Raw genomic sequence first — 27,891 nt, forward strand, 5'->3', positions numbered from 1 at the left:
ACCCAGCCAGTGCCCAGGTTGGAAGACCAAGGACTTGCTGCCTCGGTAGCTGAGTCTTTAAGCCTCTAGCCCTTTGACTCTTTCTCCGCTCCATGTTTTAACAATAATGCTATTTAATATGGGCCCGTCTGAATAACTTTATTCTTCCTTCACATCTATACCTATAGAAGGCTGCTGTGTTGTCCAGACTGCCCATAATTCATTAATGTTGAATCCCTTTCCATCTGGAGACTTATACAGTTGTTGAAAAGCTGTCACTATAACCTATTGTCACTGCAACCTTTTATGAACCAGCCTACATTTTTATGTCAAAAATTTATCTTAATGGTCTCACAGCTCTTACCTCCAATTATTTTGGTGTCACCAACCTCCAGCTTGGGCTGTGTTCCAGCTAATATGCGGGAACGAATTTCCTCTTTGCTCTTACCCTGGCCGCACACTTGAAACCTTGTGGATAATGTGGCAGATCCCCTCAAGTGGAGGTGTGTGTGTGTGTGTGTGTATATATATATATATATATATATATATATGTAGCAACTCGCTGCAGAATGAGGGAGGGCTGGGACCTTGGGGGGGACACCCTGAGGAAGGCAGTGGAAGGCTGTGGCTGAACCTAGGGTATTGCTATCTAACCAGTACATGGGAGGAAGCGCAGAGGAGAGACCTGGCGCCTTGTAGCACCTTGCAAAGAGGCTAGGCTCATTCTCTGTCTCTGCCACCCATTTTTTTTAATTTTAGTTTTTTTTGATGTAGACCATTTTTAAAGTCTTTATTGAATTTGTTACAATATTGATTCTGCTTTATATTTTATTTTATTTTTTTTGGCCATGAAACATGTGAAATCTTAACTCCCCAAGCAGGGGTTGAACATGCACCTCCCATATCGAAAGGCAAAATCTTGACCACTGGACTGCCAGGGAAGTCCCTCCCCTTTGTTTTAAAATCAGCAACAGTAATACACACATTCTCTGTCCACACAACGGAAAATGCTGGAGGAAAAAATATCATGGATACTCTTAAGGGTGAGTACCAGTTTCTGCATTTAGAATGCTTTACACTCTTACTTTCCCACAATGTTGCTTGTTTAGTCGCTAAGTCATATCTGACTCTTTTGTGACCCCATGAACCATAAACCTTCAGGCTCCTCTGTCCGTGGGTTTTCCCAGGCAAGAATACTGGGGCGGGTTGCCATTTTCTTCTTTAGGGGCTCTTCCCAACCCAGGGATAGAACCCACATCTTCTGTGTTGCAGGCTGATTCTTTACTGCTAAGCTGCTGTGGAAGCCCACTTTTCCAAAATACATATGTGTATATTTACATGTATACACGTGTGAGAATATAAATATTTCTACATGTAAATATAAAAATATTTTCTATATTAAGTGTATATAAGATATTGTGTGATATATGTTCAGTATATATTCAAATATTTAAAGATATTTCGCTACTGTAGGAGTTGATGATAATTGAAAAAGTAACTAAAGAAACTAACATTACCTTCAATGTCTTGTTATTACTGATGGGGAAAGCCCTGACTTCCTCTATAGCTGCCTATGGGGGATTCAGGGGTGTTGTATTTCCCACCCCCCTTAACAGGTAAGTGAACAGCACCAAGACAAGCGAAGAGACAGGTAAGGCCAGGGCACGCCTGGGCCTTGAACCGAGAGCTTGAAGCTCAGCCAGAGTCCTTACCACCAGCCTTGGACGATTCTGCATGAGGCACTTTTCTCCTCCCTGTTGTCTGACCTTGAAAAACTGAAACATTCTCTACTTCTCTTGCCCCTGCCCGCCCCAGTGTAGCTGCTTACATCATAAATGCCCCTTAAAGAGGAAAGAATGCTGGGAGAGGAATGCGGGGGTTTCCTGTGACCTTTCCCCAGGCCAGCTGGCCAGCGCGTGGGCAGCTCCTACAAGCCTCCACGCCAGGCCTGGCTTTCCCTGGCCCATCCCTCTCCCTTGGCCTTCTGGGTCTGAGGATGGTCGCCTGGGATCCAGCAGGCAGAGGCCCTGCGGTTCTGTATTCTCAAGCCTCATTTCAACATGGCCCTTTGAGCTGCCAGGCTCCCCTTGGCACTACAGGGACGAGGACAGCCCAGGGACCCAGCATAGTGAAGACTCCCCATCACAGGCAAAGCACACTGCCCCGGCTCTGCTGGAGCCTCCCCTTCTTGGGGCCTCCACGGTCATAGGCTGGCACGCTGGGAGTTTTCTCTGTTGCAGATTCTGCTGTGCTTTTGTGAGTTAGTGATCTGTCCTTGGAGAGGGGCGATCATTTCTTCCTGTGACTGGGTAGTGATGGCTCTCATGCAGCCATCCATGGCTGCAGGGGGAGCTGGCATCAGGGATCCTGGGTGCAACCAGGACTGGGCTGGATGTGCCCATGCACAACCCACGTGCGAGTGTGCACGTGTGTCTGCAAGTAGTCCAACGAATGCACCAGAATTCTGATTCTTTTACTTGAGGCAAACACTGGGAAGGTAAATTCTTACACACTGTCCTGGAGTCAGGCGATCCTGAGGTCAGAATCTTGGAAGGTTACTTACTTTGCAAATAACCTTGGCAAATGAAATTCCTGGCACCTCAGTTTTTAATTATTGTAAAGTGGGGATGATGCCCTACAGGGTGTGATGCAAAATATGTGCAAGGCACTTGCACCTGGCAGGCAGTAAAGAGTCAATACATTCCAACCACCATCACCATCGTTTTCATCACCAACCTTGCGTGCACTCAGTCTGGTTATTATTGTCCTTTGGAAGTGATGCCATGTCCCCCACGCCTTGTGGAGCTGCCCAGATGCCTTTCTGATGCCTCTTAAGTCCTGCAGAACCAAGTAATCCCCAGACTGGAAAGGAGCCTGGGCCCATCCCCAGAACAGCTCCAGGGAAGGAGCTGTTCCCTCAGCTCAAAGGCCCAGGACTCCAGGGCAGGGTAGGAAAGGACCCAGGGGACCCACTTCCATGGAAGCCCCTGAATCTTCTCTTTAGAAGAACCCCACCAGCTCCCCATGTCCTGCTCTGGACTGGCAGCACGTCAGGGCCAGAGAAGGCCCTTTCAGATGCTCATTTTAGAGATGGGTGGAGGGGCACACAGCAGGTTTGCAGCACAGCCTGGAGGATCCCAGGTGGCGCTAGTGGTAAAGAACCCACCTGTCAATAGAGGAGACTTAAGAGACACGGGTTCAATCCCTGGGTTGGGAAGTTCCCCTGGAGGAGGGTATGGCAACCCCCTCCAGTATTCTTGCCTGGAGAATCCCATGGAGAGAGGAGCCTGGTGGGCTACAGTCCATGGGGTTGCAAAGAGTTGGACACGACTGGAGTGACTTAGCATGCATGCGTGGAGGGGCACACAGCAGGCTTGCAGCCCAGCCTGGGTGATGTGCAGGGCTTTGAACCTCATTTCCAAGACTGCTTCCATCCCTCAGATCAAGCCCAACTCTCATCCGGGCATGTGAGTCCCAGTTCCTTCCCCCTTTCCCTTATGCAGACTCATTTTCCCCATCCTCTGCTGGGTCCTGTCTGCTCCTGCCAGGTTGGTTTCTTCTGAGCCTTCCTGCTGCCCCTCATTCGGTCCTTCCAAGTCCCTGCCACCCAAATCCATCATGCCCCGCCTCCTACAGGACGGCCGCCATAATTACAAACGCCCCTTATCTTGCTTTCTGACCTCCTCTTTGCCTCATTCTGCCTCTGCAGGCAGAATAAGGGTTCCTGAGGCCAAGCACTGAGCTGAGAGAACCAACAATACCTTCCTCAGAGGCTGCATGACCTCAGGCAGGCTCCTCAGTCTCCAAGCTTCCATCTCCTCTATAAAATCGAGGAAACACTAAACAAATATTTAATTGCACATTTTTAAAAGAAAGCCTCCCCTCAAACATCTTTTTCATGTGAGGGCCTGTATTTCAGGGGAAGCCCATCTAATGAAAACAAAACTCCTGCCCCTCGCCCCGGTATACAGCAATCTGGCTCTGAAAGCTATTTTATTTTCCTTTTCAGTATGGAGAGGCTTGGCCACTAGCTCTGTTTGAGTCTAAACATTGCCCCGAGACTTCCTGAGTCCCCAGGCACCTATCTGGCTGGTACCAATCCAGAAGTACCACTTATGTTAGTGCCATGAGTAAGAGGGAAGAAAATCTGAAAAATGGGTGACATATGCACTGGGCATCTCTTGTTTATTTATGTCCTCCTGTGTCTGAGATGGAGGAAAGCATTTCACCACTCTAGGTAGGAGATGGCTTCATCCTGGGATCGAAGTCTTCCTATCTCACCATTTAGAGGGAGATGCTCACAGGGGAGGGATTAAAGATGTGCTAAAGAGGGATATTCCTGCTCCGGCAGGGGACTTTCCCTAACGCATGGCATCCCCGCTAGCTAAGTAGCTAACGCAATTTCATCTTCTGTTATGGAGAAGGATGACTCAGTGTGAGCTCTATTTTCTGCTCAGATCTAAGCCACGTTGTGTGCAAGGACAGTGTGGCACGGCCCCTGATTAATCATGGTGCGTCTGAGCAACTCTGTCTGTTCTGGGCCGACATGAGTGGGGTTACTAAATGGGCTCCTTGCTCTCCCCGCGGACACAGTCACCAGGACACGAAGACCTCTGTCTGGAGACCGAGTCTCAAAGGGGCTGATTTGTAGCTGTAGCCTGGATGAGAACTCAAGAAACCTCATGCAGAATGAAGCTGTTGCCATTTAAATTTAATAAGTTTTTAACCTGCTAATAGCCCTAAGGGATGGGGATGCAGCTGGCTGGCTGGGTCCCAGTGGGGGGCATTGACTGCCTGGGGAGGGCACCAGGGTATGAGGCTGCTGCCCTGCCTGGCCCCTGCTGTTGGGTGAGGGCCTCCTGTTAACATGTAGCACAGCTCAAACCACCAAAGGGCCCAGATTCTCCATGGCAACCCCAAACAACCTATTCATTCCAGAGGCTACGCTGGCAGCAAAAGTGGACCTGGTGCCATGGAATGGTGTCCTCGTGACAGGCAATGTGGAAATGGTTCCTGATTGACCATCGGCTGCCTTCTGGGAAGGCTTCCAGGAATGAAGCCAGCCCAGGGACGGCCAGAGATGGCCTCAGAGAGGCCAGGGAGAGTGATTTACAGACAAGGCATCATGGGTTATGGATGGGGGATGCTCCCTGCACTGGGGAACTCATAATTTACTGACACATAGCATCCTTGAAAGGGAGAGGATCCAGGTGGAAAGAAAAGGTGGAGGGGATGGAAGAGACTCTGAGGAGAGGATCCCACAGGATTCAGCAGTTCTGGGGTATCCAGAGGGATTATCCTGGCTGTGTGTTGGGGATATTGCCTCTACACAAGACAAGGGGCCTCTGTTCCTCCCCCTAGACAGTCAGGATGCTTCTACTCCACGAGGATACACACATTCACACCCACAGCCCGGCTGGTGGCTGCTGCCCCCAACCCATCCTGCCTGCATCTTCCTCCTCTGTGCTTCTGCTCCCACCTATGCTGGCCGCAGCCTCCACCAGCCTCTGCCCAGGTGATGTCCTGATGCATGTCCTCATAGAAGGGAGGGAGAGGGGCTCGGCCTTGGAGTCAGACACGTGTGGCGTGGATTTGAGCGGTATCAGGTAAGTTAGCTAATGTGCAAGAACCTCAGTTTCCTGACCAGTGTAGTAGACACATACATGGGCTTGGGAAGGGTTTAGGGGGGCCCCAAATGGGGGTGATCCATGTAAACTCAAGTGATGCCACGTGAGAGAGGGGGGTTCATTTCCCCTTCCTCCCATTCTTTGCCCTCCACGCTTCACTGCCTCCTTTCCTCCTGGCCTGGTGGTGGGTCCCCCTTTCTAGGCACCTGTCCCAGATGACCAAAACCAGGTAAAGCAATTGCCAAAGGAGACGCTGCCAAGAAAGTCCATCAGGATGTTCCAAACACTCCGTCTCTGTTGTGGTAAACGATGACTTTAATTTACAAAGCAGACGAATACTAAATCTTCATGAAATTAAAAACTATATTATTTATGTGAGCGGAAACGGAAAATGTTCTGTAGCTAGCAGCGATCTGGCTTTGTAGGAGGAACACTAAAATAATTAAAACCACTCGTGCTTCAGTAATAAATAATGATAATAAATAAATGTCCTGACCTTAAGCGAAAATATAAAATTAAAACCCATTTGGTATGTAAATTCATTCAGGATGCTAGCGAGTCTCCCAGCCTAAGACGGTGTGGGATGGAGGAAGCGTTCACTACATGAATTTTGAAAGGAAAATCAAAGAACAACAGAGTTGTGTGTGTATCGACTCATTATTCTCCTTTAATTCCATCTAATGCTGTGTGGAGCCTTGAGGCTGGGACATTAATTTCCTGCTTTTTCTGTTTCACCAATTCCTTGTGGAGACCGGGAGAAAGAATTTCAATCCTGGAGGCTGAAATCAGGGGAGGCCAGAAAATTGCAGGAGGGGTGGAAAACGGAATTTCAGAAAGGCAATTTTTAACGTGTTTACAGAAAGATGATGAAAAGGGGTTGGCACAGAGCGGTGCTGGGGCTGCCTGGGGGTGCTGTGCGCCCAAGGGTTTGGGGGCACACGTCTTCCAGGGTGAATGAAATGCCCCTGCTCCTGCATCCAGGTGGGAACCATTCCAGGACCTGGAGAAGCTGGGCAGGAAGTGTGTGGACGGCCTCTGACTTCAGGAAAACACCGATCGGTTCCAGATGGTGCACCCCCCACCCCCCCGCCCCCTGACAGCCCAGCGCCTGACTTTACCGTGAAATTGCTGCTCGGTCCATGAAGCCTGTGGCTCCCCGGGCTCTCCAAATACAGCCAGCCTAGGAAGCTGCAGGGCAATGTGCCAGGCAGAAACTTCCAACCACTGCTGTGTAAGAAATGTAGAAAACACCCTTTCCATTTTATCCTATGTCTAAGACCTGCCACATGCAGCCTTTCATTCTGGGCTCCTAACTACCTAGTGAGGTGGATGGGGCAGCGATGGTTATTCAGAGTGTTGTGGTTCAGCAGCTAAGTTGTGTCCGACTTTTTGTGACCCCATGGACTGCAGATGCCAGGCTTCCCTGTTCTTCATGATCCCCTGGAGTTTGCTCAAACTCACGTCCATTGAGTCAGTGATGCTATCTAAGCAGCTCATCCTCTGCTGCCCATTTCTCCTTTTGCCATCAGTGTTTCCCACCATCAGGGTCTTTCCCAGGGTGTCAGCTCTTTGCATCAGGGCAGGCAGGGAAATTGAGGCACCAGAGCTCAGAAGAAGTGGCGACAGGGCAAGGGGCAGAATCCTGCTCTAGGTTGGTGCTCCTGTGTAGCTGGGGGGCCTCCCTGGGGGAGGGAGGAGATGGAAAGGAAGGTTCTCTGGACCTGCCCTGTCAGCAAGACCCTGGTTCTGACTCCATGTTCCCTGAGGGATCACTGCTGTCCCAAAAGAGTGGTGGAGAGGTTGTCCCATGGGAAAGAGGGACCCAGAATCATCAGCATCCTGAGAAGATGGGGCCTGAGGGAGAGTGAAAGCCCCGAGGAGCTATTCAATGCAGACCACCCCCCGTTCACTCTTCTGATAGGACACACTCTTCCTGGTAGAAAAGGAGGGAAAAGTCCAACCCAAGCCCTTCAGTGTCTGAATGCCTCCAAACCATCCAGGCTTTGTAATCAAAGCACTGGCATAAGGACATATTTCCCCCACTTTTGAATCTCATTAGAAATCACTAAACTGTCAACAAGCCATTAGACCAGGTACCCTGATAGCAGAGGTTTACCACCTGGGGCTTGGGGAGGCCCTCCCGCCCACTGGGCATGTGTGGCCTACCCCAGCTCAACCAGGGCTTTCAAGATCCCCTCCTGATTCTGCCTGCTAATGCCTATCTGACTCCATGATGGACACAAAGACAAAGAAAGCATAGCACTCGAGCTGAGGACCCTGAGGGGACCAGTGGGATAGTGGGGAAAAATAGCTTAAAAAAAAAAACAAACTTAAAAAATCAAATGGCGAATATTTCCTTAAAATGGCTTCTAGGTCAGATATGAGGTCCTGGACCAGTGTGCCAGGTGGGTGGGGCTGAGGGCTTACCTGCAGGGGTCAGAGAGGCTCCCACACAAAACTCTTTGGGGGCCAGAAGACAATCCCCTTCTCCCAACAGATTCGTGAAGAATCATCTGTTCTTGGCTGTCCCTGACAGTGAAGAGGTGTCCCAGCACCTTGACACAGCAAGGTCACCTCAAGCTCTCTGTCCCCTGTTTTCTCTGGCAGATAAGCTACATCCTTGGCGTGTTCACTCTGGACAGGGGATGGATTATTCTTGCTAAAATGTCCATAAGACCCCAAAGCACAGGCTGACCTTGGGGTGCACTGGCTGCAGCTGGCCTGGCAGGGCTGTGAGCTTCTTATGAGGCCTTGGACCTGTCGCCATATGGAACCTGAGCCCCTCCCTGGGGGCTCACCTACCAGCTTCTGCCCTGCTCCCCTAGGTCAGAGTATGCCTGTGCAGCTGCCCTGCGATGCTCACGATAACTCCCGGGCACTGAGTTCAGAGATGATTGAGCTCAGCTTCCAGGACTCCTGAGTCTTTGGGTGGGCAGCATGGGATTCAATGTGGTGATCACCTCCCCTCCATTCTTGCCCCTCTCTGTCCCCATAGCTGCCATCATGCAATCTATGGGCCTCTAACACCCTCCTGACCTCCTGGCCATCTCCCTTTTGTGAAGCCACAGCTGCCACTGACCAACTGCCATCACTGTCCCCACTGAGGAGGGGGCCCAGTCCCTAGAGGCTACTCAAACCCTTCTCTTCCACAGCAGTGAGCAAGGTGCTCACGAGATGCCCCCTCACCCATCCCATGGTTTATGCAAACCTGCCATGCACCCAGTCTAGTGGGCTCAGGACAGCTCTGAGGCTCATGTGGCCAGGTGCTGAAGAAGGAAGTTGCGGGGGCAGTCAAGGGTCCTCATTTCTCCATTCGACCCTTACCGAGGACCTCGGTGTGTCAGACTCAAGACAGAGAGAGGAGGGGAAAGTCAATCCTCTTTCACGGGTGGGAGAAGTTGGCCAGAAAGACTTCGGGGAGGAACGACAGGGCTGGGTTTTGGGAGATGATCAACGCTTCCCGGGTGGGAGGGGTGAGGGGTCCCTGCAGGAAGAAGAAGGTGTGGGGGCAAAGGCTGGGATGAACCTGCACTGAGAGACCGCTGTTTCCCTCCAGGGCGGCCACCCGGCAGGTGGGGTGGAAGGTGAGGCTCAGCAGACCTGGCTGGAGCCCCAAGAAGGCAGTTCTACCCTGGGTGAGGGCCAGGGGAAGGCTGGAGGGCAGGGTGCGATGCTGGGAGACCATTTGGAGGCCTGTGATCAGGGGAGTCTGGGTGAGAGCCTAGATCGGCACTGTGGGCTTTGGGATGGACGGCGGGGATGATTTAACGAGGTTGATGGTGATTAGCCATGGGCTGTGGGGGAAAGGTCAAGGGAAGAGTCAGGGATGACCCTGGGCTAGATGTGGGGGTCTGAGTCCCGAAGCCGAACTGAGGGGGCTGAGGACTGAAAGACTCCATGAAGTGACGCTAAGATGCCCATGGCACCCAAGGCTTGGTCCAGAAATTAGCTGGCTGTGTGGACTGGGAACCCAGAGAGAGGGCTGGCCTGGAGACAGGACACACGGAGCCTTAGAGCTGGGTCCTGGCTCTGCCCTGGTCCTTTCGGTCTCTTCCCTCACGAGGTGACCAGAGGGGTCCAGTCCAAATGCCCCACAAGTCGGGGCCTCTCATGGGTTTCCTGCACAGACCAGGGGCACCTCTATATTTTCATCCCTCTGCCTGGAATGTTCTTGACCCTCTCCCCCACACTCCTGACCCCTCCCTGGCTCCTTGCCCACCTTCTTCAGGTCTTTGTTCAAAGCTCACCTAAACAGGCTTTTAAAACGGCAGCAAAACTCCCTCTCCACCACGGGCTCTCGGACTTCCTTCTCTGCTTTATTTCTCGGGAGCACTTTCACCCTCAGACAGTTACTTATTCATTTGTTGATCTCCATCCATCCACTAGTGTGTAAGCTCCATAAAGGCAGGGATGTTTGCTTTGATTAGGCACACAGTAGGTGCTAAATATGGCACCCCACTCCAGTACTCTTGCCTGGAAAATCCCATGGACAGAGGAGCCTGGTGGGCTGCAGCCCATGGTGTCGCAAAGAGTCGGACATGACTGAGTGGCTTCCCTTTCAATTTTCACTTTCATGCATTGGAAATGGAAATGGCAACCCACTCCAGTGTTCTTGCCTGGAGAATCCCAGGGACGGGGGAGCCCGGTGGGCTGCCGTCTATGGGGTTGCACAGAGTTGGACACGACTGAAGTGGCTTGGCAGCAGCAGCAGCAGGTGCTAAATAAATATTTATGAATGGATGAATAAATTAGTCTCCTCTGGTTGGCCTCACTCCCACCACCCCTGAATCTGGGATACCTTGATTTGCTGCTAACTCAGGGCTGTGCCCTTCCTGGCCTTGCTCCGGGACTGGGAATTGAAGGCTCAGGGTCTAGAAGGGCTACTCAGGACCCTCCTGGACTTCAGATGGTGCTCTGCAGAGTCGGAAGGAAAGTGGCCGCCAGTGGGCGGTGATCTTAGCGCGTGCTAGGCCACCCTTGGGCCTCACATCAGTCTGGAGAAGAATGCAGAGCCTGGGCAGGGCGCCTGGAGTTGGATGGACTTTATTGCTCTAAAGGCTCCCAGAGTTTTCAGATCTTGCACATCAACACACATACTTTGGCGGGGGCAGATGCAAAAAATAAAACCCCAAACCTACAGGAAACAATCTGGGAAGGCAGGAGGGGGAGCATGAAATGGACAAAACATATGGGCCACAAAGGCTGAATAAACAGAGCAGACAGAAGGCCAGCCCAGCCTAGGCCTTCGAGAAAAATCGCAGTTTAGAACGCTGCTTGGGAAGGCAGAAAACTCCTTTTCTCTTCAAGGCTGCATCCCTCACTGGTACTAAGGAAGGTGAATTTTAAGAGGAACCAAACAGAAAACGTGACAAGAGGCAGGGGGCCAGGAGGCGCAGCCATACTGTTATGTCTTCTGTAGGTGCTGTGCTGTCTTGGTCACGTCCCTTCCCTCCCTAGGCCTCTGCTTTTGCATATAAAGTGAGAGGTTTGAACAGTGGGCCTTCTGGCTCTGCTAGCTGTTCCATTTCTTGGTGTTCTAGCAGTCTCCTTCAAAACAGCCAGCTGGGCTATCCCAGAATGCCAGCTGTGTTCCCTTGCAAGTTATCACAATGTGGCAAGACCCAGAATGGAAGTCCACAGTTGTTCAGTGCACAGCCTGTGCAGCTGTACATGGCAGGTTCATCTGCCCTGAACTGAGGACACGAGCACCCTTTTTAAAGTCCATCAAGGCCCAACATTTGGGAAGGCTCCTCTGAGAACTGCTCTGGGAAACGGGAGTACTGGATTTAACTTCTGAGCTGTGTAGCATCCAGATGGCTGCTGGGCTGGCCCTGCTTTCCTTAAGTCAAATTTTCCTCTGAAGGAAAAAGGAAAAGCTTGTTTCCCTCCTAAATATGCCTCTGTCTGCTGACCCTTGAGCTGCATCCAGGTGGGGTTTTAGAAGTTCTTCCCTGGAGTCCTGCACCAGGGCTGCTCAGAACTGGGCTCCCACTTCAAGCGGCCTGGGTCGACTCAGCAGTGCAGAGCAGAGGGAGGTGGATGGGCGGGATTCCAGAGTAACCCCCAAGGCCCTGCAGCTCCAGGACCATGCCCCCCGACAGGCGCGGGGCCTCTCCTAAGCCTGGACATGCCCGGGCTGCCCTATTAATAGCCCAGCTGCAAGGGCTCTGCTCCTTTCAAGTTTCCATCTTGCTGGCACCGGGTTGGCTGTCCCAGTGGGGACGGCTTTCTTGCAAAACAAACAGCAGAATCAATACTTCCTTCACTGGGAGAGGTGGACGGTCTTCCAACAGCAGGTCAGGGGCTCTCTCTGTTTCCGCTGTAGAGTCCAAGGCGAGGGGTGCACAGGCTGCCAGGCCCCTGTCTGACCCAATTCAGTGATTTGATTACATTCAATTAACAGACATTTATGGAGCACCTTCAACATGTCAAACCCTGCTGGGCGAAGAAGGGCGAGAAGGAAGAATGAGAGGGCCCGGTGCTGGGAGGAGTGAGCGTATTGAAGGCGAAAGACCCCTGTATGGAGGGTTATGGTGGATGTGCAAGTGGGCCAGAGAGAACCAGTGTCTGAACCCAACCGTTGTGGGGCACAGTTGGTGTCAGCCACGAGGTGAACCGGATTGGGTGGGCCCCCCAGGGTGTACAAGCTGAGCATGGAGAGACTGACGCTGGGGTCCTTGTGGAGGCAGCCCCCACCCCAGTCCTCACCAGGCCTGACGGGAGAGCTTGGGGTGGGGCTGCCCCTCCCAGGGTGGAGGAGCTCAATTTCTCTCTGTTCCCTCTCCGTATCCTCCCATGCACCTGGCAGGACAGCCAGGAATAACCTCAGCCTCCACCCTCCATGCGTAAAAAGTCCACGGAGAGCTTGTTAAAAATGCAAATGGAGGCCGCAGCCCCAGAGACGCAGCACTGATAACCTTTGGTTGAGGGCGGGATGGTGTCTGGGAATCTGCCTGGTAGACAGGCACCTCAGGGACTGGCCATGGGCTCCGTGGGCAGGGGCCAGGGGTGTTCATCTCCCTCTCAGCTCCTGTCACTCCCTGCCAACCCCAACACACAGGATTCTTAAGATCCTGAGTCCAAGAAGCATCCAAATTCCACATACCCCAAAGATAGGAATACAACCCGACCCTCCTCTCCCACTTGCTCTCTCACTTCTGTATGTTGTTAAACCTGCTGGCCGACTATCCTGTGCTGACCCCTATCTGGGTCCACTAATAGCAATCGTCGGCTCAATGGACATGAGTTTGAGCAAACTCCGGGAGGTGGTGAAAGACAGGGAAGCCTGGCGTAATGCAATCCATGGGGTCGCAGAGAGTCAGATATGACTTTTAGAGCCTGAACAGCAATAGCAATGGGCAGGGTGCATGTTGGATGCACCCCGAGGTGCCCAGCACAGAGTCCCATTAAGGACTGGGTCCCAGGCTGCCCGCACCCCGCAGGTCCTGTGTGTGGTGACTGGTCTCACACGCAGTGTGCCTGGCATGAGGCAGAGGGGAGCCAGGGGGAGCCTCTTTCACGGAGGCCAACCAGGAATTTGAGATTCAGAGTGTTTCTCCATTTCAGGGTCGTGGAGATACTCGTGGTATCATTTTATTTGCAACCAGGAGTCTGCGTGACTGCCAGCAAAGGAGAGAGAGTCCACGGCTCCATCGCTCCTAAAAAACAGCTCTGTGATGACCGCATCTGCCTGAAGGAGGAGCAGGCCCGGCCACTGGGTCCCCACAGAGGGGACTAGAATCGTCAGAAATCTCTGGGCAGCTTGACTGGAGGGGTGGGCAGCAGGTGGGGTCGGAGGATGGGTGGGGTTGGGGGGAGAGGGCGTTTCAGAAACAACCACCACAGAAAGACAGGCAGGAAGACGCCGGAGAGGAACGTCAACGTGGCCAGCACACCGGCTGTTCCTTCTCTAGCCCCTAAATTCTCGGTCCAGAAAAATGAAACCACTTTCCCTGCCCTCATGTCTGGATTCAGCGTGGCGCCAGAGACCATGCAGACTTTAGACCCTGGACACGGACGGAACGGCTTAGCCGGTGAGTTTTAGGATAATAAGGGCGATGGCTGGGGAAGTGGTGCTTCCTTCCCCTAAGCTCCGATTAAAGGCTGGAATATGGGTGACACGTACACGGAGGAGGACACGGCACAGTTAGAATTCTGCCAGCAAACAGTCTAAAATATTCATGAAACACGGGACCAGGCCTGACTGTTAACACTGCAACTGGTTCCCTCCAACGGAGTGACAAATGGGCGCCAAGCACTGTCATCTGTCCCTTTGATCTTTCCAGGTCCCGCTAGAGAGCAGAGGGGGGACTGGGCGGCCAGGGGAGGCCGTGGAGGAGGGGGCCGGAGCTGAGCTCTCTCCCAGTGGCTTGTATTTCCTTGTAAGAAGGTGAGAGAACTGTGCATTTCTTCAGACTATGAGGCAAAATAATTGGTTCTCCAGGTCTTACTCCATCAAAAGTGATTAGTGGGGGACCCTAGGGGTTTCACTGTACCACACTAACCTCCTTTGTGATAGGAGCATTGTTAAAGACACAGATCTCAACGCATGGCATAGGCAAAAGGCAAGATGTCTAAAAAAAGTAATTGGCCTTCGAAAGAAAATAACGAGAGAAAAGAACAAAATGAACTCCTGGCTTCCTTGGTTAAGGGCTTCTTCAGACACGCTGAGCAGGAACCACAGTGCAAAATTGCTGCAATTTAACAGGGCGTCTAATTAAAAGGAGCAACACGGAGGGCCTTTTCTTCCTACTCTGGGTGTTGCTTCTTTCTGTGCAGGGTTCAAAAGTCTGACAACTCGAGGACAAAGAGTTATGTCCCCAAACAGTAAAAAGCAGCATATTGGCTACTGAATGACTGGTTTTTATATCCTTCTGTCCAACAAATGTTGCAGAGCCTTGCTATGTGCCAGCTGCTGTGCCAGGCACTGGGGTCACAGAGAGGAAAGAGATGCTAGCAGAGTCGGAGGGGGCAGGAGAGAGTGTCGACCACTGAAATACAGTGTGGGCGAACGCACTGGGGCACATGGCCTCCTGGGAGCAGAGGGTCACCCAAGTATGAGGCCCTTTTTCTACCTACCACATTGGCATACTGCACCTTCCAAGAGGCCCTCCTACTACCCTAACTTTAAAAAAGTTAACACATTCAGGGAGTCGGGGATGGGAGTGCCCACCCACTGGGCCTGGGTTTCCTTCTGGGTGATGAGAATGTTCTGGTTCTGGAAGAGGTGACGGTCGCAAAGCCTTGTGACTGCTCTGAACGCTGCTGAGTTGTGTGCGCCTGAAAATGATGGATTTTATGCTTATGGATATTTTAGCACAATTTTTAAACAGTAATGCTTTCTGAGGTCAAATTCAATTTAAGCTCTGTTTACAACTTCAAGGGTTACTGAACAATCCATGAGGTGGGGCATGGAGGGGTATCCTGAAAGAAGTGTGGGGAACCCCTAGACAACGATGCCGTCCCAGGGGCTTGACTCCCACCAGCAAGCAAGCGACACAATCCTGGCTCCTGGTATCCGAGATCAGAAGAATCTGTCATACCACATCACAGCCTCCCTCTGAAAGGCCACCGAGAAGCCGCTCCCGGCAGCATCTTCCCTGGAGCTTTGCCTGGTCTAACTGTAATCTCTCCTGAGGCAGAGCCAGTAAAGTGGTCTTCCTCCTTCAAGAGGAATTGGCCAGTGCGTACAAGTTTACTTCTCGGAACGTGTATGGTAGGCTGGGTACAGCCTCGTTCCTGTTACCCCGAGATGCCTCCCGACTCCGGCCTTCTGTTTCCAGTTACAAGTGGTCCTTTCCTCTTGGTGAGGGAGTTTGCTGAGGCACAGATCTGGGGAAACCACCAGGGGTGGGGGGAGAAATGGGAGAAGGTGGAAATGGAGCTTCCTCAGGTTTGACAGAGACCCCCCAGACAGATGCTTCTCTTCGGTTTGAACTAACCACCCAGCATTGAACTCATCATCCGAGCCTCCCCTCCTCCTGTGACTGTGCAAATATTTACTTCACCTTCATGCAGCCAGCAGTCCATCTGTTAATATGCTGGCCAGACAGGGGCCTGGTGACACAGAACTGACCTAGAAGTAGGTATAATCCTCTCTTCTAAATGTGCTTAATACCATTGATAATCTTGTCACATAAATCTCTCGGTTAGCAGTGAGCTGCAGCCACCACCAGACTCCAAGAATCTTTCAGTAACAGATTCCACCTCCTATCTTCTTTCTATACGGATTTCAGCTGCCATGTTGCTGAGGGCTTGGAAGAAACACCCTGACCTTTAACAGCCCTGTTTTTCACAGCAGTCTCTGGCAGACAAGGACAACGGAGCCCATCTATTCATTTATTTGGCCTTACCGAGGACCTCTGAGGTCCCCTTGCTTGCTTGTGCCCACTGATGGCCATTTCCTCTGGTGGGGTCTGGGATCATCATCTGCATCTTCCACTTAATCTCTTTGTTTGAGGCCAAATATAATAAAGAATCCACCTGCCATGCAGGATATATGGGTTCAATCCCTGGGTCAGGGAGATGCCCTGGAGGAGGGCACAGGAACCCACTCTAGTATTCTTGCCTGGAGAATCCCATGGACAGAGGAGCCTTCTGGGCTACAGTCCAATGGGGTCAAAAAGAGTCAGACGTGACAGGCAATGGAGCACGTATGCGTGTACATAATTTTCCATTCCAAGTGGTATTGCCCCTGACTTTCTCTGTCTCCCACGGTCATCCCCGAGTCTCTGTGCCTCCAGCACTGCCAGATTGAAACTGCTTCAATCGCCAAAGGCTTGGATGGACGTGATTAGCCCAAACGATGCAGCTGTTCCTCCAGATAAATTAAACCCAATGTCATGAAATCACTTCCCAGACGTAAGTAACCAGCGCGTATACCACTGGGCAGAGCCAATGCTCCCCAAACCTCAATTCTCTACTCCCAGAGTTCCCACTGCCCCAATCCCCAGGGGGCGAATCCAGGAGGAGGTGGCCTTTGTCCAGGATCACCATGCACCACTCTGCTTCCAACCCCAGAGGGACTGAAGAATAAATATTCTTGAAGCAGCACTGATGCCTGCCCCACTACGGCCTTTGGGCTGCCAGCAACAGGTGGGCAAGCAACTGGGCTGCAGACTAATCTCACTCCCAGACTCACGGGGACAGCTGGAAAATACACTGAACAGGCTGAAGGAGCTGACCTGGGGATCTGTCGCCTTCTGAGATAGGCCCAGAAACCCCAGCTCACATTTGGGTCTAGGCAGGTATGTGGGTTTGGAGAGGCCTTCTGCCCAAGGAGGGCCAACCTCGGATCCCTGGGGCCAGCACATTCCTGTGGTTCTGTAAACCAATCTGCTAGCAATAACATGGTCCAAGTGCCACCTTTGAAGATGAGGAGTGGCTGAGACCATGGCTCTGGCAAATTCTTCTCCTTTCAATTACAATGACATAAATAGGGGCAGAGGAGGCTGCAAAGAGAATTTTCTTCTGAGTGAAAGTTGCTGAGAAGAGGGAAGTGGTTGGTGCTCAGAGCTTTTATTTGACTTGTGGGGTTTTCTGATTTAAAGAATTTACTTGATGGCTCTCTGAGTTTGATCAAGAGGCTTCTGCAGAGGAATAACCAATAGGACCTGTCTGTTCCCATTTTCTTACTCCAGCTAAACAAGAGATCTGACACAGGCTCACTTTACACGGAGGCCACAGTGGTGGCTCAGCTGGTAAAGAATCTGCATGCAATGCAGGTGATCCAACTTCAATCCCTGGGTTGGGAAGATCCCTTGGAGAAGGGAAGGGCAACCCACTCCCTTGCCTGGAAAATTCCATGGACAGAGGAACATGGTGGGTTACAAGCTCCTGCTTGGGTGGGCCTTCTTTAAGGAGATCCAGGGAAGAGGGATTTGCCTGCACTGTAGCAGGTTCCTAGGGTGGCCTTGGCAAATTGCCACCAACTGAGGGGCTTACGTGATAGAAATGTATTCTTCCTCAGTTTTGGAGGCCAAATGTCCAAAGTCAAGGGGTCAGCTGGCCACAAGCTCTCTGAAGGCCCTAGGGAGAATGCTGTGTCATCTCTCCCAGCTTCTGTTGGCCCCAGGCATCCTTGGGTGTGGCAGCATCACTCCAGTCTCTAGTCTTCGTACGGCTGTCCTCTCTGCGTGTCAAATCTCCCTTTCCGTTCTCTCAAAATGATGCTCACCGCTAGTTTTAGGGCTCACTCCAATCCAGGACGATCTTACTTTGAGAACCTCACTTTACACCTGCAAAGACCCTATTTCCAAGTAAGGTCACATTCAGAGTTTCTGGGTGGAAACTTGGTTTGGAGGATTACTGTTCAACCCACTTCACAGACAGGGCCCTGACATTAAATCCTAACTCTGCTTTCTCATTACTTTATATGTTTTAAAGATGAGATGGGCATTTTCGGAGGAGGCCCATTCTTTCCTTTTTTCTTTTTTTAATGTTCAATCACTTTGTTTTTTAAAAATTTATGTATTTGGCTGTGTGCTGGGTCTGGGTTTTTGTTGCTGTGCAAGCAGGCTTCCTCTAGTCTCAGAGAGCAGGGGTTACTCTCTGGTTGGGGAGCGCAGGTTTCCCATTGCAGTGGCTTCTCTTGTTGCAGAGCACAGGCTCCAGGCACACAGGCGTCAGTAGCTGCAGCTCACAGGCTTAGTAGTTGTGGCTGGCGGGCCCGACAGCGTGAGCTCAATTGTTATAGCCCATGGGCTTATTTGCTCCTCCGCATGTGGAATTTTCCCGGACCAGGGATCAAACTCATGTCCCCTGTACTGGCAGGCGGATTCTTATCCACTGTGCCCCCAGGGAAGTCCTTTTTTTTTTTTTTTTGAGTATAATTGCTTTATAATGTTGTGTTAGTTTCTGCTGTACAACAAAGTGAATCAGCTATATGTGTGTGTATATATATATCCATCCCCTTCTTCTTGTGCCTCTCATTGCATCCCAACCCCCATCCCATCTAGGTCATCACAGAGCTCCTGCTTAAAATACAGATCAGATTCCTACCTGGTGAGGCTGCTGGTGAGGCTGGTGTGGCTGGTGGGGTTGGGAAATTCTGGCAAGGTCTCAAGTGAGCAGAGGACAGGTTTGAGGCACGAAGCCCAGATCCCCAGGCTGTGTTCTCAGACCACAAAGCAGATGGCTGCCTGGAACCCCAAAAAGTCCCTTGTGGGGCAGGGCCACTCAGGCAGCTGTGAAAGCCGCTGCCATTCCCGGGAAGCCCCCCCAAGTCATGGCCCTGAGACACCACCAGGCCTTCTCGCCCTCCACCCTCCACCACCATTCCTGGCTCTGGGCTGGTGCTTAGAAATGTTAAATAACAATAATAATAATAACATGTCTGAGTGTGACGCTTTAATAGCCAATCTGTCATTTTCCTACTTTATTCCTGAGATTTTAAGAACTGTGCCCTTCCTGCACAAAACATCAGGGTGCATTTATATTAAAAAATGAAACTAATTAAAATGTTTGAAAACCATAAACCACACCACCATAAAACAGCAGCAGCCCTATTTTTCCAGTCGCAAAAGATTTTTCTTCCTTGTTTTGTGGCCCACCCTGGTGAGCAGACTACGGGAGGTGGGAGCCCAGGGCAGCGGTGTTAACCTCTGGGTGGGACCTCTGGTTTCCTGACTCTGATTGGGAGTCTGAGGGAAGCGAGGCCGGTGCAGCGGCCAGATGGCTGGACTCAGATGGGGGAGGCTCCAGGACAAGCTTCAGGTCATCAGAATGCAACCCACTTAATGAGTGCTTGTGTTTTGGGAGGGTTTTCCAAAGGTGAACCCCAGCGCTTAAACACAGCAATGCTGTTGGCTCCACAGCGCTGAGCTAGGCGGGGGTGGCTGTAGAGTGAGGTTGATGTGTGGTCACTGCCTGTGACTGGCTTGTCCGTCACCACAAATGAGATGCCTACGATGGGGAGGGACACTGCCTTCACAAAAGTCCATAACCGCCTGCCGATGTTGGGGACACAGGTTCGATCCCTGGTCTGGGAGGATCCCACATGCCTTGGGGCAACCAAGCCTGTGAGCCACGCTCGAGAGCCTGTGCTCTTCAACAAGAGAAGCCACTGCAATGAGAAGCCCAGGCACCACGACTAGAGAGCAGATCCCGCTCATTGCAGTTAGGGAAAGCCTGTGCGCAGCAAAGATCCAGCACAGCCAAAAATTGAAAAAAAAAAAAAAAATCCACACCAAACGGACGGAACCTTCTCAGTAAACAAAGTGAGTACATTTGCAGAATGACTGAACGACAGAGAATTCCAGTAATGTGCCCCATGCTGGAAGGGCAGGCAGGCGGGACGCTGGGGGCCAGGAGAGGACCAAGCACATACACGAGAAAGGCCAGAGTTTCACTAGAGCTATCCCACGAAGCAAGAGGCATCTGAAGAGCACGGGAGAAACCAGCAAGGCGTCAGTGGTTAAATGCTCACACTTCGCCTTTTCTCTGATAAGAGTCCATTTATCTGAAAAAAAATTACCCCCCAGGGAATTTCTCTATAAAACTAAATCCATATTATCAGACTCACAGACATGGAGAACAAATTTGTGCTTGCCAAGGGGCAGGGGGTGGGGGAAAGAAGGACTGGGAGTTCGGGATCAGTAGATGCAGACTATTATATATAGAATGGATAAACAATAGAGCGCAGGGAACCACATTCAACATCCTGTGAAAAAACATCATGGAAGAGAATACAAAAAAAATAACATCTCTATGCGTATAGCTGAGTCACTTTGCTGTACAGCAGAGATGGACACAACACTTTAAATCAAATATACTTCAGTAAAAAAGATTAAATTAAAAAACAACTAAACCCATATTTTACACGTTGACATTACCACCTCCAGCATTACTGAGCACTTCCTGTTTGCCCAGGGATGGGCAAGAATTTTTTACCCAGAAGTTCCAAAATTCTTACACAGTCCCTCTAAGGTAGTATTGTTGTTGACCCCCATTTTACAGATGAGGAAAATGAGGCTACGGAACAGTTAAGCAACTGACCAATGATGTGCGCCCAAGGCTATCTGTCTTTTAGACCAGTGTCCTTCCCAATTCATGTTCTGCCTCGTGTGGTACCAGGGCTCCCACACACGCCCTGGCCGAGCTCACCTGTGTCAGAGTCAGGGCTTGGAGCTGAAGCTGGGCTGAAGTGTGGGACACAAACTGAGTGGAGATGGGATCGCTGAGAGCCCTAAGCCACTTTATGTTCAGGGCCAGTTTGGAGTAATTGCACTTTGAAAAGCAGGTGTGGCAAGATCAGTTTTTTCAGTGATGGGGAGAATGGATGAGACGGAGTGGGCAGACTGGAGGCAGGGAGATGGGCAGGGAGATGGGCAGGGAGACGGGCAGGGAGACGGGCAGGGAGGCTTCCTCTGTTCCCCAGGTGATGTGGTCTGGACCATGGCAGCGAAGTGGAAACAAGGAAATGGGTGGACTTGAGACACATCTGAAGGTGGACCTGACGGGCAGTGATGGGGGTGCTGAGGAGAGGTGATGGGATGAAGATGGAGAAGGAGAGTCCCGGTCCCTTACACAGCTGTGTGGGTGGTGGACCTGGCCCTGAGCCAGGAGTTCCAGAAGGAGGAAGCAGTTTGAGGCTGAGGCGGCAGGGTTTAATTCTGGGCATTTTCTATTTGAGGGTCCTGGCAGATGTCTAAGGGGAGACATCCAAGCAAAAGAATTGGGAGTCAGAAGCATGGGAGTTGGAGTAAGAAAGGTCTGAGTTCAAGTCCCATTTCTAGCACTTATGAACAAGTTGCCCAGGCTCTGAAACTCTGTCTGCTTGTGTGTGAAATGAGGTTAATTGTGGGCTCACATGAGGCTGTTGTAAGAACTGAAACAGAACATGGCAAACTCTTGGCACGGTGCCCGGGTCTCCATAAATGGTTTAAAAAACAAAACAACAGCAAAAACACAACTACCATCACAACCACTCACAAGCAGAAGGTGGGTTGGAGCCCAGGACTGACTGTTCAGGACACAAGTCCTGGATTTGAGATCATCGAACGCAGGAGATGATTTTTCATTTCATGGAAGCACAGTAATTGCTTTGCAAAATGCCCTACTTTGGGACTCCTTGAATCAGTGAGGAACTGGTGTATTTCAAAACGTATTGAATTTATTTGTAGCTATTGACTACAATCACGGAGATGCACACGAAGAACTAGAGGCCGTCACAGCACTTCTCTGAAATGAGAATATATGACCACGGAAAGGTGGAATATGATTTTCAAAAGTGCACAACTATTTTTTTATTGTAAAGCGAGTGAATTTCCACCTTCTTCTAACACTTCAGTTTAATAATTCAACACATACTTACTGAGCACATAGCAGGCCAGTGTGAGATGCTAGCAATGCAAAAGCTAAGAAGACAGAATCTTTTGTCTCAAGGGAAGGGAGGCCATACTTTGAAGGCCGTGGCCATCATAGCAGATCACACCTATGGACTGTGTACTAGACACCAGACAGTCTCATTACTAATTCATTTAATTGCCCTCACCACCCAATAGAGTAGATTATATTATTATCCTCTTTAATAGAAGGGGAAACCCAGCTCTGAGAGGCTAAGCAACTTGTTAAAAATCACACAGCTAGAAAGCTGAACTGGAGGACGGAATGGCAACCCACTCCAGTATTCTTGCCTGGAGAACCTCATGAACAGAGGAGCCTGGCAAGCTATAGTCGATGGGGTTGCAAAGGGTCGGACACGACTGAGGTGGCTTAGCATGCATACACGCAGAGAGCTGAAGCATCAGGGTTTAAAAGCAATGAGGCTGACACTGAAGTCAAGGCTCCTCATCCCATCACTGTGCTGGGGTGGAGGCGTGTTGGTACTTCATAGCTGGTGTGTTTACACATCGGGTGTCCCCACTAAGGTGAATGAATGTGGTCGGCTGACCTACTGATTGTCCCACAGTCCACGTGAAAAACCTTCTGACCCTGACCGCCTCTTACATGCCCACCCGCCTCCTTTCTCTAGTCACCCCAGGAGCTCTACTCAAAGTTGCAATTCGGGAACAACGTCTCTAATGATAAAGGGGAATCACTAACTTACCAGTGACCAGCTGCTTCAGAACTCCCCATAAATTTAGCAGTGGTCACAGGAAAATTATTTCAGCCCCTGGAGTCCCTGGTTGGAGGGGCTTCTGAACAAGGCCAGAGGCATGGGCTGAGTGTCCACCTGCTTTGTCCAGCTCTGCATTTGGGGCAAAAAAGGCTTGGGGCTCCCTCTCATATTCTCCTTTCAGATTTTTCTTGGGGGCAGCCAGGCCACTGCTTCAAGCCAAGTTCTTGACTTCAAAGACAAAAGATGGAACCCGGCATTACTCAGGGCCATGTGGAGACAACGGAGGGTGGCGCAGCCAGAAGGTAATGGATCTTTTGGGACCACAGAGCAGGACCAACAGACCCACTGGAGACGGGTGTCACTGGCCAGGGCTTGCTTTACCGGGGCAAAGCAGCCGATGCATGACCAGCTCCTGGAACATGGATGTATGGGTATTTAAATCTCTGCCCCTAAGACAGGCAAAGGTGGGTGTGAGAAGTAGTGGGAAGGGTGCTGCTGACCCCGTGATGCCAAGCAGAGCCCACCTGGTCCTGGCTGCAAAGCCAGGGTTCCACAGACTGGAGGAAAGCAACACAGAATATCCAGACTCTGGGGGAATTTGCAAGAAAAACCCAGCATCTGGTGTTGGATGCGGCAGTTCCTGATCTCTGCTGGGAAGGAGGGTTTTCTTGGAAGCCTGATGCTTATTTTAAGGAACCTTTGGACCGGCCTTGCACAGGCTTTTCCCATAGCCGTGTGAGCTGTCAGATCAAGGGGCCCCGTCAGCCTGGGGAGAGAACCACTGGGATCTCAGAAATGATGCACCCAAATTCCGAGCACCAGTGTCTTCCTCAATTATTTACAAGGAACATGATGTGGTGGAATGGAATCTAATTCATAATGCCTCTTTAATGCCTTTGTAACACAATATTCACAATATTCCCTTCTCATCTCAGCACGTGACAAGTTGCCACTATTGAATTCCCATTAATATGAATTATGGGTACAATATATTTTGCCCAATATTCTCTCTCTCCTCAGCCTAATGTTGTGGGAGAATAAAAAATCATACGTTCAGCATATTCTTGACGCACGAGGCGATGGCGGCACAGACTCTGTCTGCTCCTGCTGGGGTGGAGGTGCCAGAGCTGGGGGGGGGTCCCCCGGCCCCCGATCTCAGTTGAGGTGAGTAAGCTGCGGGGCGCAAGGCTTCCCCAACCTCTGCTCTCTTCTCGGGATCCCAGGCACTGTCAGATCCAGGTTGTTCCCGCCCCACGGCAGGCCGTGTCTCCACATCGTGGCAGCAACATGAGGAGTCGGGAAGCCGGCTGGAAGGGTGCTCACAATGTGAGCCTGGGCGCTGCACCTCCTGGCGGGGTTATATGGTGAGGGTGAGCACGGCACCCACCTTGTACAGTCATTGTGGGAGGCAGTGAATGCATACACTTAGAACCCTGGCCGGCCCTAGTAGAGAGCATTCAACAAACATTAGCGACCTCAAGGACATGTTTGGGGCCCTGGCTGGCCAGCAGTCCTGAACTGCATCCTAGGATGGCTTCTGAGTTCCCGAGGAAAGTGCATGCTTGTGCCAGGGAGGTCATATGTCATGTCCAGAATACATAGCTGGCGAGATTTATAATTGCTGTTGAATGCGACATGGCTGAGATTTCACCTGCAGCCCCAGGTCTTGAGTGCTGGAGAAAATGATCACAAATACAGCTTCCAATGGCTCCATCATCCCCCAGGACCCTCCTTCCTCAGCGTGTGGCTCCCCGCCGTGCTTGGCGGTCACCTGCGGAGAGTGGGAAGGCTGAGCATCCTCCCAAGGCAGCGAGGCCACCTGGTGAGTCAGGACAGGACTCCTCTGTGACACCAACCCTGCCGTCGCCCAGGCCCCACTCCTGGAGGCCCGGCCTCCCTCCTGCCTGTTCCTCAGGGGTTCTTCCCCACGTGTCAATCCAGCCAGCATCGGTCTGGGTCAGGCGTCTTCATTCGATTGTCTGCCATTCTAGACCCTGTGGCTGGTGCTCTCATTTCTCTGCATAAAGGAAATTCCATGATGAGTCAGCTCTGCCTGGATTTACACAGATATTTCCTCTCTCTTTTGATGGCCGGGCACTTCTTTATTTCTAATTTTTTTTCGCCGTGGTCACATATGAATGACACAGAATTGGCCATTTTTACCATTTTTATAGTACACAATTAGTGGCAGTCATTATACTCACAATGCCATGCAAACATCACCACTATTCTAATCCTTTTTCATGACCCTAAACAGAAAGTGTACCCATTAAACAGTAACTCCCCATCCTCCACTGAGCTCCTTTCTGTCTGTATGAATGAAGGCATTTATTTTTATAAAGTGTTTTTGCTTTGCTCTTTCTTGCGGACCTCACAACAGTCCAGTGAAGTGGACACTGTTGTGTCCACCTTATAAGTAAGGAAACAGAGTCTTGGAGAGCTTAAGTGTCCTGCCTTGAGGTCACTCATCCAGTGAAACATGAACTTGGGCCTTGAACCCAACCTCCTCCCTTTGACCTGGGGTCTTCCCCCCATTCCTGGGAAGAATGCCTCCCAGAAGGGAGATGGTAACAGGTACCTTTTCCTGCTCTTTTTTCTGTTCCCCCAAAGCAGTGCTGACCCTACAGGGAAGGCAGTCATAAGTCACGGCTGCTTCAGTCCTGTCTGAAGTTAAAGGCCAGGATTCCATGGCATCTCCAGGGCCCAGCCCATGTTTAAAACCATGGGAATGGCTGAGGCACCAAGAGAAAGCATCCCCTTGAGGTTGGATATTGCTGGTATTGCTCCAAGCCTACCCGGCAATGCCAGTGGGTAGTTTTGATGATCTAGACTGGCCTTCTGGGATGGAACAGGCCAGAGCAGTCTGAACACAGCCATGAATGTGGACACCAGCTGTGCACAATGTCATGGGCCAACACAGAAACCCTGAGAAAGAGAAGATGTGGTCTCGAGGCTCAGTATTCCCCAGGACCCTGCGTCTAAGCTGTGTCTACACCTCCCACATGGCTTGGTTCAGCTTGGTTCATCACCCCTGGGAGGTGTGGGGCTGGACTCTGCAGTCCTAAACATGCTTTGGTCCTGACATCTGTGGTTGTTTCAAGCTGTTGATGCGCTTACCTGCTTCAGTGGGGAGCCCGTGCTATCTCTTTAGGAGGTGCTGCTGACTCCAGGGGAGACGTTCATGGAAAGATGTTCAGCCAGTTACTCACGTTAACAGATTTCACTGAGGACTGTGTGAAGGGGGCCCATATAGAGCTAGATGCCTGGATCCTGGAGCTGGACTGCCCAGGGCTGAGTTCCAGCCCTGCTGATCTTGGACAAGTCCCCTGGTCTTTCTCATTCTAAGTGATGGTCATCATAATGACCTCAGAGGCCTGCGATGAGAATTTAAAAAAAATTCCTGTTGGGGACTTCCCTGGTGGTCCAGGGGTTAAGAATCTGACTTGCCATTCAAGGGACGTGAATTTGATCCCTGGCCAGAGAACTAAGATCCCATGCGCCCTGGGGTGACTAAGCCTGTGTGCTGAAACTACTGAGATCGCCCCCCTCTGGAGCCCCTGAGTCACAACCAGAGAGTTTGTGTGCTGCAACGAAAGATCCTGCATGATGCGGTGATGATCCTGAATGCTGCAACTAAGGCCTGACTCGGCTGAATAAATAAACAAGTAAATAAATTAAAAGTTAATGTTGAGCAGTGCCTGGAACAAAATAATGACTGCACAAATGCTTTAAATGAAACAAATATAACCTGCAGGGAATTAGAGGTAAATGGGAGAAAAATCTCAAGGAGGTATGAATACTTGAGAGAAGAGGTTGTGATCCCAGGACTCCAAATGAGAGAAGGGAAGAGGTGTGGAACCCAGGGTGAAGACCTTGATGCATAGAATCCGTATGGCCAGCATGGCTTTGTTAGTTGCAACACCGACAGTGAGCCCACAGGGCCCTCAGTCTGGCTCACATGCAGGTCTCATCTTCATCCTTATCACAGGCAAACACTGGAATTACTCCTCTTTGAAGACTCATCCACCATGTAGATAGATGTGCGTAAAGATGAGGCCAAAGGCATGTATTCCTACCTACCCCCACAATAGGTGCTAAATAAAAGAATAAATCACTCCAAAATCACTGTGGATGGTGACTGCAGCCATGAAATTAAAAGATGCTTATTCCTTGGAAGAAAAGATATGACAAACCTAAAGAGCATATTAAAAAGCAGAGACATCACTTTGCCGACAAAGGTCAGAATAGTCAAAGCTATGATTTTTCCAGTAGTCATGTATGAATGTAAGAGTTGGACCATAAAAAAGGGTGAGTGCCAAAGAACTGATGCCTTCTAATTGTGGTCCTGGATAAAACTCTTGAGAGTTCTTTGGACAGCAAAGAGATCAAACAAGTCAATCCTAAAGGGAACCAACCCTGAATATTTATTGGAAGCTGCAGCTGAAGCTCCAATACTTTGGCCACCTGATGTGAAGAGCCTGCTCATTGGAAAAGACCCTGTTCCTGGGAAAGATTGAGGGCAGGAGGACAAAGGAGCGACGAAGGAGGAGATGGTTGGATGGCATCACTGACTCAATGGACATGAGTTTGAGCAAACTCCGAGAGATAATGAAGGACAGGGAAGCCTGGCGTGCTGCAGTCCATGAGGTTGCAAAGAATCAGACATGACCTATCAGTTGAACGACAAAAAGAATAAATATTCATATGCCTAAATTCATTCTGTCCTCAAATATTTATTGAGAACCTTTATATACTGGGTATCATGTGGACCTTACTCCTATGGACTTCACTGCCTAGTAAGGAGACAAATTAATAAATGGATAGGTACCATATATTATAGGTATTTATATGGACGTAAACAAAACTGTTATGGGAAAAAAGAAATTATAGCATTTTTTTTCACCACAGAGGTGTTAACATTTAGGGTGTCAGTTGCAGGATGAACAAGAGTGTTTCTGGGCAGGCAAGAAAGGGAATGAAAATTCTGGAAAGAGTAAGTGGCAAGTTGCAGAGGCCCTGGAGCCTGAGAGCTCCTCTCATGTGGCTGAAGTGGGTGAAAGGGGCGATGTGCTCAAATGACCCCATGGCTCAGGCACCCAAGGTGTTGGATTCCACTCAGACAGAAACATGGCCCCATGAAGTATAGGGGCTGCAAGCTGTGCCCTGGTGTTGGCATTCAGGGAAGCAACAGACAGCAGAAGCCCTGTACACCGCGGAGAGCTGAAA

General features: G+C 50.7%; 1 protein-coding gene and 1 non-coding gene across 3 annotated transcripts in view; both read right to left on the reverse strand.

The window, feature by feature from the left end:
• Positions 1-27,891, reverse strand: part of KLHL29 (kelch like family member 29) — a 332,208-nt gene that overhangs the window by 108,770 nt on the left and 195,547 nt on the right. The gene's annotated exons all lie outside the window — the stretch shown is intronic.
• Positions 6,748-6,804, reverse strand: MIR12049 (microRNA mir-12049). The gene has a single exon (NR_162421.1). It is a non-coding gene; the product is annotated as a microRNA mir-12049 (primary transcript).

This window comes from Bos taurus, chromosome 11, assembly GCF_002263795.3.
Source record: "Bos taurus isolate L1 Dominette 01449 registration number 42190680 breed Hereford chromosome 11, ARS-UCD2.0, whole genome shotgun sequence".
In the NCBI taxonomy this organism is placed as follows: Eukaryota; Metazoa; Chordata; class Mammalia; order Artiodactyla; family Bovidae; genus Bos; species Bos taurus.